A 13,727-nucleotide genomic window follows, 5' to 3' on the forward strand; every position below is an offset into this window, starting at 1 on the left:
GAAGCATCACTAAGTCAGGCCCATGACGTTTAATGGCCTGCATGACCAAACCTCTTTTAATTTTGTCCCCCAGGCCTCTAACGTTCCACGTGAGTAGTCGCAGGGGGGGCACTACAGCCCCTTCAGGGGCGCCCTCAGCGGGCGCATCGTGTACCTGTTGGGCCATTAGGGTGCGTGATCGGTGGTACTGATGAGTGGCAGTGGGGTGTAACGCATATGCAGCGTCGTGTGCTAGTGTACCAGAACTGTGTGACCTTTGATATAACCATGTACCATAGGAAAATAGTGATGACTGAAAATAAGAACATTAACATTTCAACTTCCGCCCGCATCCCCAACTTGGGAGAGTGCTCAATCCCATCCCCAACTATCTTACTTGTTCGTGGGGTTGGTGAGTCCCCTACAGGCACCGGCCAATGCCCATCCTACTCAGCTCCATCAGCTTCAGGTTCCCACAAGCTGCAATTGTGCTGTCTCACAGGCAGTGCACTAATCAGATCCTGACCGGCAGTCCCGAATCAAGTGGGTCCCTTTCCAGATCAGATTCCAGTCCTGCAGCGTCATCCCGGCGCGAAGGACTACTGGATGATTGCTCCGCTGGCCTGCCGTTGCGATGGTTCTGGCGTTCTCTGTGCGGGCGCTGGGGTTGTCCCACCTGGCCGTGCATACATTTAAAATAATCTCTGATCAATGACTCGCAGGCTCGTCACTGCACCCTGGCACAGCGTGATTTAAGGGTGGGGCACGGCGGATTTGGCGGGGAATTCATTAACCTGTGTAACGCTTATGACCCAGTAGCTATAATTGATGCGGGCGAGAATGTCTGTCCTTTTTATAGACTGACTGACTGTTCCTTCACCTGATCTCGGGGCTGACCGATTGGGTTTCCCCTTGGTGCAAGTGGCACACGGCCCTCCAAAACCGCGGTCTGTCACATTAGGTTCATATCAAGGCTGAGCCTCGTCGACACCACTTACATAGACGGTGGGTGAGCCAACAGATTTACAGGGAGCGCCGCCCAAAAGTCTGGCTCTGCTCTTAGGGCCCGTGCACGAGCCGAGCTCTAAAAATGCTTGCTATGCAAACCACACAACAAACATCACGTGAAATGTGATAGTCATTTCAAAGTTCAAACAAGTGAATGGTGTTTTACAAATCTATTAAATACTCCTGCAAGGCTGCAGTTACGTCATTAGTCAACGCGCGCATTGTACCTGCATGTATATCAATACTCCTACCTTTGTACTTCACTGTGCAGACAGGCAAGTAGAGGTACATTGCGAGGGGTTGATAGCCTTTCTTTAGAGGGGGACTAATTCTAACAACGATAGACAGAGTGCCTGTGAGAAGAACTGAAAACATAACAAAAGCCTAAGTTTCAAAGAAATGGTATTTTAAAAAACTGTTAAGTACTCCTGCACCGCTAAAACTACGTAATTGGAAAACGCGCGCTTTCTCACTGCTCCTACGTTTGTACTTCTCTTTACAGGCAGACAGACAATTTCGAAGGAGACATCGCATTAGTTTGCAATGGCTTCAAGCACGCCGTTCAACAAAAAAAAAACGCGCACGCGCAACAGCAAGGCGTGTCATTGACCATGCCCGTCACTCTGTTGCTCTTCTCTCTTGCTTAAAGCACGCCACACAGAAAAAAAAAAATGCCCGTAATTGGTAACACGCACGCACTCGCACAACAGCAAGGCGTGACATTTCTATTAACATGCCCATCGCTCTGAAGCTCCTCCCACGGCCTATTGGTGTCTGTCTGTTTTACGATGTTTTGCTGGTGTATGCTTTGGGCGCGGTGTCACTGCTGATCAGTGCCACAGCGCAAGTGCTCCCGAGGTTAAATTGATGTATCTATTGTATCCATGTTTGGCTTATTTGGTTTACTGTCAGTCCCTAGTCTAGTGCACCAGGAGTGCTGGGGCTTGTAAATACAAATGCCGCTCGTGGGCTTGCAGCACGTGTTGTGCCACCCACAGGAGCGGCCTCGTAAAAGAATGTCTACGGGTCGGTCATTGCGAGCCCCACGTGCAGCCTAGTGCTGTCACGCAGGCTGCGCAAGTATACCTACTTGCCAGCCCCTCAAACCTTCCCTTGACTTCATGTTAGTCACCCCTATGGTAGGCCCGCGGGCACGGTGCATTGTAAGTATAAGGTAGGACACGCCTGACCAAGTTGGCATGTCCTAATAGTGAATTACCGCCATCTTCGTTCTTCACTATTGCGAGGTAGCCTGCTCTCCATTGATTAGAATGGGCCGCCGGGATTATTAATGCTATGATCGTAGCTGGCTCGGGGAGCATGGTGCAATGTCGAGTTTGGTATCCCTGAACTCGGGGTTTAATTACGCATCCGTTGGTGTGGATGGTTTTTGGACTCTGGGTTCGAAAATAGCACTTTTAGAAAGTGTCTATTTTCTTGTCTAACCATATCTGGTTTCTGCTGGTCTTGCGTGTGTGTGACAGGAGCTGGGTGGCTCCACAGGTCTGGATGAGTCAGTGTGGGATGAGGGGGACATTTGCGTTGAGAGTAGGGGGAGAGTAGTTGTTGATAGCCTGCCCTGCCTGATACAATGCTGGCTCCACCTCCTGCCAAGCGGCTGATGGCTCTGTGCCTGCCATGGACGATCCTAGCCCCACCTCCTGCCAGGAGGCCGATAGCTCTGCTCCTGCCAGTGTCAATGCTGGCTCCACCTCCTGCTGGGCGTCTGAGGACCCAGCCCTGCTCAGTGAATAGGCCAGGTGCTTTCGCCTGGCTCCGCCCACAACAGACCCAGGATGTTGGGAAATTCCCCTGCATGGACAAAGGGATCAAAGCCAGAAAGGGGTATAAGAGAAGGACCCCTGAACCAAGAATTTAGATCACTTCTGACAAGGAACCCTGTAACCAAGGACAAGAGGCCTGCTGATCTAAGGACTTGCCTACCCCTTCTGCCAGTGTGCTGTTTGCTGGGGGGAATCCTGCAGTGCTTCTTTATTTTTGCCAAGGAACCAGGAGAGAGGAACTGTGTGTGTACTCTCACGATTGCTAAGAAAATCTCCAAGGACTGGAAGAGTGCCAGTCTCCTGCTGAAGTCACAGGGCTAAAGGACTTCATCTGCTAAAGTGCTATTTGCTGGAATCGTGAATCCAGCACCTCTGAAAGAACCAGCAACCTCGACGCCGACGGACGTCGCCGAATCCAGCTCGACGCAGTGGGTAACGGCCCCAGTGTCCCGCTTCCTCGACGACCGGCCGCCGGGCCCGACTGACGCCAGCAGCATCGCCAGTGAGTGGGAGTACGGCTCTAGCTCCAAGGTACCTCGTGTCTGCACCGCTGCTGATCGCATCAACTGTGTGCCCTCTCGACGCCGTGAGCGCTGCTCACTCTGTGCAACCGCACCATCGACGACGCCTGCTGAGGCCTGATCGACACCGAAGACGCGTCGCCGGATTGCTCGACGCCGCTGATCATCGTGTGCTTCATTTTCCTAAAGGTACTGTGTTGTTGGGGGTCCGTGTGACTCCGGGCTCGACTTAGCGCTCCTCGCGGTCGACGCCGAACCTTTGGAATAACTTTGCCTCGACGTCGTGTAGCCCCCGTGTGGGTTACCCTGTTGCTAAGAACTGTATTGCCAAGAAGAAGATTTGCTTTGATACTAAAGACTTTTGTGCTAAAGAAGAACCTACCTTTGAACGATCCCTTTTTCCTTCCCAGAGTATTTATTAAGATTGTGTACATTTTTGTCGTTATTTGGTCTTGGGCTAAGCCTTATATATAAAAATACTTATTTTTATAATACTACTGTGTTGTGTCCATTTGTAGTGTATTCACTTTATTACTGTATGTGGTCATAAATGCTTAACACACAGCCTCTGAGATAAGCCTGTCTGCTCTGCCAAGCTACCAAGGGGGTGAGCAGGGGTTATCGAAGGGTGTGATCCCCTTGCCCTGACTAGAAAAGGTGTGTCCCTATTTGTCAGAAGTGCATACCTCTGCCAACTAGAGACAGCCGGTTCTAACAGGAACATTGCCCGACACCGCCAAAAGGTAGTTCTGCCACATTCGCACAGAAATGTGCACACTTTTCAGACCCAATGTCATAAAACTATAAGTTCGTACATTTGAATGCAACAGCAAAGGAAATGATGCTAACACAAAGCTCATATATTCAGCTCCTTTTACCTCCCATCTATCTATACAAGGTTTTGACTTTAGGAGGGACGCGATAGACACAAAATCCATCTGGGGGTGAAAGATTGGCAGGTTCAAGGAACAGAGACTTTATTTAGAGCTTGCCTCATACAGTTACAGATAATATTCCTTAACAGAACAGTGCAACAAACTACCTGTTACGGGTTTGCAAAAATTAAAGACCTGAAAAAACCAAGCATCCCCTCGCCCATACCTATTGAAGGTATATCGAATGAGTAGGGAAATCAAAAAGGGGGAGGAAGAGGTAGTGCTGCGTGGCACCGAGGTGGGCACATCCTCCTCTTGCAAACGTAACTGTAATCAAAAGGGTCCACCTCGAGGGGGTTTAGTGTGTATCCTGATGACTCTGGAATACACACACTTGTTTAAAATACCCCTCACACACCAAAAGGGCCCTTGGTGTCATGCTTCCTCATCGGGGTCTTCCCGCCCGGCTGCCGGACGGGGCAGTCAGTGCTGCGACAAGCGACTACGCTGGAGCACCTTTTTAATTGTGGGTGCTATGTGAGTGAATTGGAGTGAGTGTCAGTGGGGTCAGGAGTGATAGAAAGGTGATGTTAAAAAATATCTGGCCTAGTGATAAAAAAGACTGTTTAATAAACACTGGCTGGTATTGTTAAAAAAAAAAAAGTGAAGTCGGAAAGAGTAAGCGGGTTTATGAGCTTACTTTCCTGTGTGGGTCGACATGTTTCGGGGCGCCATGCCCCTTCGTCAGGACCGGGGTTAGAGATCCCCCTGTCACTCACTAGTGTGTCGCCACAATGGGTGTATTTACAAAAAGGTGAAGAAAAGGTCTATGTGTATGGATATATACTTTATATTCTAATACATATCCCTTTCTAAATAAGATACTCATGTAGTATGCTTATTATGGTGAGGAACAGTGCCTCATGAGCCAACACTAGATCGAAGGGTATTTTAGGCGTCCAATCAACCCCCAGCCTCGTTGTGCTTCCTCCTCCGTCCGTGGCCTCCGTGGCCACGGACGGAGGAGGAAGCACAACGACTCGGTACATTGAGTTGCGGCCTGTTGTATGCACTTTGAGACTTCCGACAAAGCAAATGGCGAACCATTATGGAATTCTACCCTTCGTCTAAACAAGCCCCGGATTGCACCGATATCCCCCGCCAGGCTCTCTACAAGCCCCTTGAATGACATTGTTGACATACAGCGGATGACTATTAACCGCACTGTGAAACACCTTGCCCAGGAGACATGCTTATACTCAGCCCTTTTGCAGACCATCACCCCTTCCTATTGAAAACTAGTTGATTTGAGATCTTTGAACACTCAGTCTCTGTCTGGTCCTGATGAGAATCGGACAAAGGGTCCGGTTCGAAACGCGTCAACCTTGTTCGTTTGGGTTTATGTCAAAATAACTGTACACATTAATGTGTTGGAGTACTTTTTGTATATTAAGTATTTACAGAAAAATTCTTCTTTTCTCATGTTAAAAAAATATTTTCTGGATTAAGGCGTTGACTATTTTGTTTCCCATGTTGTCTGTTGTGTTATATGTGTGTCGTGTTGTGAGTTGGAAGGAGTGAAAGTATGATTGGAAGCAGAGTGTTTTTCAAGAGTGTGAAAAAGTGTTACAATTGTTTGTCCATTTATGTGGTGTATGTCTGTTTTCCCAATTTATTTTGAGTTTTTTTCATATATATATAAAAAGTTTTTATTGTGGTTGTGGTGTTCTCAAAAATTTTCTACAAAATAAATAAATATTGATGGATTAACTCCAACATTTGGTTAATAATTGACTGTTTGTTAGCCTCAAAAACAAAGGATTGTTTGTAATTGAACTCAGTATTGGCATCTAAGTTGTTGATTATAATAATAGACTCTGCTTTACTGAAGGTGAGTCAAAGCCCTTGTTCGTTTTTTGAAGTCGACAAACACAGCAGATCCACGAGTGGGAACTTCATCCACAAGTTCTTCATCCGTTCTTCCAAATGTGGGGACAACCTCAGATAGACCTCTTTGCCACCCTCAAACGCAAAATGCCCAAGCTTTGCCGCCAGATACCCACACCCATTGTCCAAAGGCAATGCGATATGGATGAACTGGTCAAAACTATTTGAGTAAGCTTTTGCTCCTCTCCCACTACTTCCGTTAGTGGTACGCAAACTACAACAACATTCCCTGACGCTCATTCTAGTCGCTCCAACTTGGGCCAGATAACTGTGGTACACCACGCTGTTGCAAATGTCTGTAGTACCACACCAAAAACTAAACCTATCTCCACGCCTATTAACACAGAACCATGGAGAGATCAGACACCCGGACCCAGCTCAGCTCAACCTAGCGATCTGGCTCCTGAGGTCATAGAATTTGGTTACCTCAACCTTCCTCCAGAATGCATGAACATCATTAAAAAAGCTAGACGTCCCACTACTAGAGCATTTTATGCTGCTAAGTGAAAACGCTTTTTATATAATTCCAAAACAACCAAGTAAATCCCTTAGACGTGTCTATTCAACACATCATAGGATATCTAGTACACCTTCAAAAGTGTAATTTAGCCTATATGTCTATCGGACTACACCTGGCTGCCATCGCAGCATACTTACTAAATAGACAACATCTATCTCTTTTTAGAGTACCAGCTATTGAAGCTTTCATGGAAGGACTCAAAAGAATAATTCCTCCCAGAACGCCACCGGGACCAGTGTGGAACCTGAACATTTTTCTTACAAGATTAATGCGTCCTCCCTTCGAACCATTACATATATATGAATTGCAATTCCTAACCTGGAATGTAGCTTTCCTAGTAGCAATTACTTCTCTCAGAAGGGTTAGTGAACTACAAGCATTGACCATTCAAGAACTTTTTTGCAAATGCATCATAACAAAGTAGTTCTTCGTACTAATCCTAAATTCCTTCCTAAAGTCATTTCACCATTCCATCTAAATCAATCAGTTGAGCTGCCCGTTTTTTTCTCGCAGCCTCGAACAGTCGCAGAAAGAGCTCCACACCTTAGATGACAAAGAGCACTGCTGTACTATATCGAAAGGACACAAACTTTTCGCAAAACAAAACAACTTTTTGTGTCTCTTTCACCGCCACATAAAGGCAACCCCATATCAAAATCGGGGATCGCCAGGTGGATTGTCAAATGCATACAAATATGTTACCAAAAAGCAAAACGTACTTTAACAATTCCTCCAAAAGCCCACTCAACAAGAAAGATAGGGGCTTCAATGGTATTCTTAGGGAACATTCCCTTAGAAGACACATGCAGAGCAGCTACATGGCTTACACCACACACATTTACAAAGCATGTGTAGATGTGCAAACTAAACAACAAGCCACTGTGGGCCAGGCTGTACTAAAAGCACTGTTTCAAACAACTGCAACAGATACTGGTGGTCGCCGCTAAGTGTGGGTACTGCTATACAATCTATGCATAGTGTGTATTCTGCAGCTCGTATGCCTCGAACGGAAAATGCTACTTACCAGTATGCATCTGTTCTTGGCATGTAGAGCTGCAGAGTTACACACGCCCACCCGCCTCCCCTGCTACCTTTATCTGTTCCAGTATTATCTTAATTAGATACAAATCACATGGACATCACTACCTCTTCTACAGCTCCATCCCTTCCCTAATGGCAAAAAACAATCTGGGGATGGAGCCGATGCCCATGCGCAGTATCATCCAAAGGAGGAGTCACCTATCCCATGACTTCCAAAGACTTTTCTACAACAAAACAAACTGCAAACATCCGGGCCCAACACTAGGTGGCCATCTATGCATAGTGTGTAACTCTGCAGCTCTACATGCCAAGAACAGATGCATAATGGTAAGTAGCATTTTCCTTCTACTACCAGTATATTAAATCTTCAATACATTTCTACCATCGTGCTAATAAAATGAACATAAGCAGTTCAGATAAAAATAGTAGCACTTGCATATGCCTAAAAATAGTAGCACTTGCATATGCCTAAAATGATCACCTTAAGTAATTTGCCTAAATGTACCTAGCCTAACCCGGATGTGTAGGTCCATATGCGTAAAGCTATGTGTATCTGTAGTCAGGAAACCCCTAGAGAAGAACCAGCCCTCTCACGTGATGGTTTAGAACGAAGGTCCCCATCTCTGCATCAAGGATGACAACCCCCAAGTGATTTCAGACCGCTGTGTCGAAGATTCTGCATACTGGACTCCCCTCCGAGCCTGGAAGGAATTCTCCTCAAATTTGAGGGGCGGGGTGGTAGTTCAGGCTCTTCTATTCTAAAATGGTCACTCCAGGCTTTTTTCTATACGATATTTTTTTTTTAAACAACCATGGATATTTTGAAAACCATCATAAATGTTTTGAAAACAATCACCAATGCTTTTCTAAACAAGTGTGATCATCCACAGCTGGCTCTTGGCCAAGGACTTTATATAGAATAAACCTGCTGTTCCTGGGGACATGTTTATGTACGTCGGGTACAGGGATTATATTATGATAGAATACTTAGAGCCTGGCGTCGAGGAAACATGAGCAAGCTACTAGGTAAAAGGTCACCTGTTTAGAATCTTTATTGTCATGTGGATGGGACAATGTATGTAAAGATGGAGTAAAGATCGATGGAACTATCAAAAAAACATGACCGTTCAAAAGGAGAACATGCCCATTTGGCCCTGCATCTAGCCCAACACAGCTAAAGGTCAAATATCGAGACCTAGATGAGGGCGAATATGAACAAGCTGAAAAACCTGGTTCTGCAAACCGCACCCATTTACTAGGTCAACTTACTAAAAGATCTTATAAGTCTTTCCAAGACGACCAAGACAACATGATCATGAACCATATAATTAGGTTTGTTTTGGTAGACATGTTGCAGTCAGTTGAAACAGATACGGACACTGCAAGTTCTGTGAGACTAAAGACAACTGCAACCCTTTCATTGAACTGGAGGAAGAGGCCAGTATTCCTTTAGAAGATGTTACCAACCTTCCAGTTTTCAACCATTTCAACAGCTGTACCGTCAAGATTACATGCAACAATGTAGACCGCCACCAACAGGGTTTTACATTAAGCCTCCCCTCTAAGATGATCTACAAACCATTCTTGCAGAAACTAACTTCTGATAAAACAGATATTATGGAAGCAAAGGTCATGATAATTCCTGAATTGCTTGTAGGAAGAAGAATCAACTTTTTTTTACATATTTTTTTTTTGTGTGTTATATAGCGGAAACTAGACCGGAGGATAGCTGGTATTTGAGCGCTTTATAGGAGCACCAGTTTCGTTACAGACTGACACATTCATTTTTGTTAAGCACACTGAGATTAAGTGATTTGCCCAGAATCACTGGATGTTGAGCGTTGTTGCCGAGACTATAACCCGGTTCCCCAGCTTCGAGGTCGGCCGCTCTAGCCCTAAGGCTACATCCTCTCCCCAACTTTTTACAGACTATGGTAGATATAACTTCTGACTGCTGGGTATTAGGTCTGATACACTTTGGCTGCTCAAAAGCCACCAACCACCACTGTCCAGAGGACCCCAAGAACATCTTTGTCTGTTAGAAGCTGAGTTTTAAGTGTTGCAGAAAGGGCAATAGAGCAAGTCCCTATTTACCAGACAAATTTAGGATTCTAGTCTTGCTTTTTCCTGATTTTTAAAAAGGAAGAAATCTGGAGAATAATTTTTGGCTTTACAAAATTAAAACCAATCTCTCAAGAAGCAGCCCTTTCTTATGATCACTTTACAAGAAGCCCTCCAACTAGTTCATCCTTAGACTTAAAGGGTGTATATTCACACCATTCTTCCAAATGAGTCCCCACTGGAAGTCAGGGACCCCCAAGCATCTTGTATGATTTTAAATTTCAAACATTTAAACAATAATTCGCAATAATTTACAAACAAGTACACACCAAACACTCAAATTACTAAAGATTTTATTATTTTATATTGAAAAAAAAGTGCACAAATTTAAACATTTTGATGGGAAGGTTGGTGCTGCATCTCGGCAACAAACTTTTCAAAGTTTGGTTTTATTTCACTGTATGAGGCTCATGTCCATGCCAGGGCTGGACTGAGAACCCAAGCAGCCCCTACAAATGTTGTCAGACCAGTTCCCAAACGGTGCATAAGTGCAGCACTTTTGTCATTATATATTCAATGGTATTCACTTTTAAAGCGTAGTAAATGATGGCCTTACTGTTCACCGTGATATGACCATTTTTGTTGGGGTTTTTGAATGATTACCTTACTATCACCCTCCAATATTGCCTCTCATACCTCCATAGCCCCTCTGTCACCTGTATTTCAATTGTTTTATAGCACCTCTCATACTAGTGTAGGGTGTTGGAGCACTTTACATCACACACATACAGAGACAAATCATACATGTGTAAATCCATGTATAAACAATTTTACATAAGGCAAAGGGGACTGCAAGGTGTAGGATTCACATCTCATCCATACTGGTAGGCATTTTTTAAGAGTGCTTGGTTGGGAGAAGCACAAACTCAGGATACACAGCATAACATTGACATTCACATCAGCTTTGACTTTAATAATAAGAATGTATTCAGCATCAGGATAATGAAAGACCTGGAGAAAAAAATAACTTTCTAAGTTCAATGCAGTTTGCATGCAGCTCTTTGATGGCGCTTCATAGCTCACTGTGCTAGATTACAATTGGAACTTATGACCTGCACAGTAACTAAAGAATCTCTGTGACAAAAACAGCAACCCACTGCACATAAAATACTGTTTTTTGATGTGCATGGTACACGTTCTGTGCAGCAGGCGTATTAACCATCTGGGCTACCTTAGATGAATCAAAACTGCCAATTGACAAAACTCCCATCTCTCTCCAGAGTTATCTTTACACTTTTATTCTTGCCCGAAAACTGCTGGATATACAAGTAACTTTGAAGTTCTTTTAAAACTGTTGCCTGCGGCCCCCCCTGGGACTGTCACCTGGGGGTCTGCGGACCAAAAGTTGGGAACCGCTGATTTGGAATATTGACAAAGTGTTTGGCTGCGGTAGAAGTTAATCTAAGAAAACAAGTACATAACATATTTTCATACCTAAACCACTGGCTAGTCTAAGGAAACTCTCTCAAATCTCCAAAGAGATAAACAAGAGACTACTTGCCGATCTTCCACAAATTGGGGCTTAGTTTGAATGAAAATAAATACTACTTAATACCCTTAAGAGAAATACAATTTGTAGGAGCAAGTTTAGACACCGTGCAACACAGGACCTTTCTGTCAAAGGGAGTATAACTTCTAACCTCAATGGCCAAGACTTTGCATGTGCTCTTAAGACATAATCTCCTGTGCATCTCCATGATCCCCCATTGCTGTCTTCATCGACGACCCTTTCAAGAGGACAAGGAATGGCTTCAGGTTCAGGCATCATTCGAGGAATCATACAGGTAACAAACAAATGGAAAAATAGCTTTACCATGGTGGGCTCAGTCTAAAAATCTCAATGTAGGGTTGTCCTATTTACAAGGAAAAGTTCACTTCAATAAGACCATAGATCCTTAGGGGGTTGGGGAGAGCACTTGCAGAAGCAAGCAACCTCCTTAAATAGTCCTCCAAACAGACCCTCCAGCATTTCGCGAGTTCGCGATTCATGAAAAAATCGCGAAATAAGAGGACTAGCGCGATGGTCGCAATATTTCCTATTGTGGCCACGAGATTTACAAAAAAGTTTCAACTGGAAGACAGCAAAACAAATACTGCCCTTTTATTGGCTGTGCGCACTAGTCATTCCTTGCCACCGTCCAATATCTGTTTTCTCCTGGCCAAGCTGTAAGAGGCGATCAAGAAGAAAAATGTGCACAGCTTTTATCGGTCGCTTTTTTCTCATAAGTCTGAGAAAAATCGGAGCCTTGATCAGCAGCAATTAATAAGAAAAATAACCACCCATTAGGTTGCCAGATATTTTCTTCAGGCGTCCACAGCCACTTGGATGTTTTTGAAGTTGCAGTAGTTTGAATTCTAAGCTGACCTACAAAAGCATCGGGCTTCACAGGATTTAGAATCATTTGGTGGTTTTACCAGCCTGTGTTTTAACGGCACGTGCTGTTTTGCCAACATGTCTTCGCTCACAAGGACATTTCGAGGAATGAGTTGCTGTGCGGCTGTAGTCTTCAGAGAGACTAAACTTACTAAAGATCCTATGATGAACAGTAATATCAAGCAATTACACAAAGGGGCGAATCTGTGAATATGCTAATGGTTTTCATTAAAATCTGATTTCATTTAATTAATTTTGTGAGCGAGTGCACTACATGAAAACCTTAAGCTTTTGCAGATCACTAATTGTGTGCTTATAAATGCTGCCATTTGTATCCTAAAATATATGCAATAGACACAGGCATGTATACACACACACAGATAAATTCAGAAAATTGCCCTTGAAATTTCATGCAAGCCAACAAACATACAGTCACTTAAATATGCACACACATACAGACAAAAATAGATTTGAAAGAGAAAGAAAAATTGCGGCTGCCACGTTACCAAACTTATCCAGACACCGATTGGATATAATGGAACATGCAGTGGAGACTGCATCCCTTATACGGTAAAGTATGGAACCTGGGTGAACCCCCCCCCCCCCATGACTAAGCCATAAATAGAGCCCATCCATGAAGAGTACGGTAGGAGCCCACACACTTCATAAGGTATATCCTATTTCTGATATACCACATAAAGAGCCTGCGTCTTACACCAATAATCTTAAAAACTTATTTTGAGAACCCTACTAACGCAGTGGAAAGAGTACTTCATACATTAGACATTTAAAGATGTATAAAATGTTATATTGATAAAACATTTTTCTAGCACTCTGATCAGTTATTATGGTCCTGCGGTTCTCCGTGAAGAGGGCAACCACTATTGAAACACTCACTGGGTTTCTGCAGCCATACTCTACTGCCATAATAAGATGGGATACCCGCTTCAAGGCAATGTAAAAGCATATTCCACCTGAAGTGCGTCTACATCTACAGTTTTATTTTTCGGCGTTCCAATAGTGGGCATTTGCTGAGCATCCACATGAAAGAACATAAACACTTTTTACTCTGCATTATTGTCTGGACTCCACACTTGACAGATGCAGCAGTGGGACAAGCAGCGCTAAGTCTTATTTTTCAATAAGATGAACCTGTCTTTTCTCCGCTGCCCTTTCTATTATCTGTATGAAGTTACGGCTGCTACTCTGATTCAAGCATGTGAATCTACGAAAGGCCCAGCATTGGAGAAAGAAATAGTTATCCAGTATTGGCATCTTTCATAGATTCACATGTGATTCACCCTCAGACTCGCCTATATTGCACTCAATTTAAAAACACTTGTGCTGCAAAATCTGAACCTGGGGACCTATGTGAGGAAGGGTGAAGTATGTGCTGATTGTCTGAGATTCATATCATTTTAAAATTATGTGGATAGGCTTCATCTGTGACTGTCAGGGTTTTCTGCTTATACTTGACCCCTAGCTCGAAGACATGGATGAATCCTGCAACACTGGAGAACTATAGTTACAGGTAAGTTGCTTTTTCTTTATTAACGA

General features: G+C 44.1%; 1 protein-coding gene across 1 annotated transcript in view; it reads left to right on the forward strand.

Annotated features, from left to right (window-relative positions):
* The window catches only part of NXF1 (nuclear RNA export factor 1), a 466,191-nt gene that overhangs the window by 123,687 nt on the left and 328,777 nt on the right, over nt 1-13,727 (forward strand). The gene's annotated exons all lie outside the window — the stretch shown is intronic.

Source organism: Lissotriton vulgaris, chromosome 9 (genome assembly GCF_964263255.1).
Source record: "Lissotriton vulgaris chromosome 9, aLisVul1.2, whole genome shotgun sequence".
In the NCBI taxonomy this organism is placed as follows: Eukaryota; Metazoa; Chordata; class Amphibia; order Caudata; family Salamandridae; genus Lissotriton; species Lissotriton vulgaris.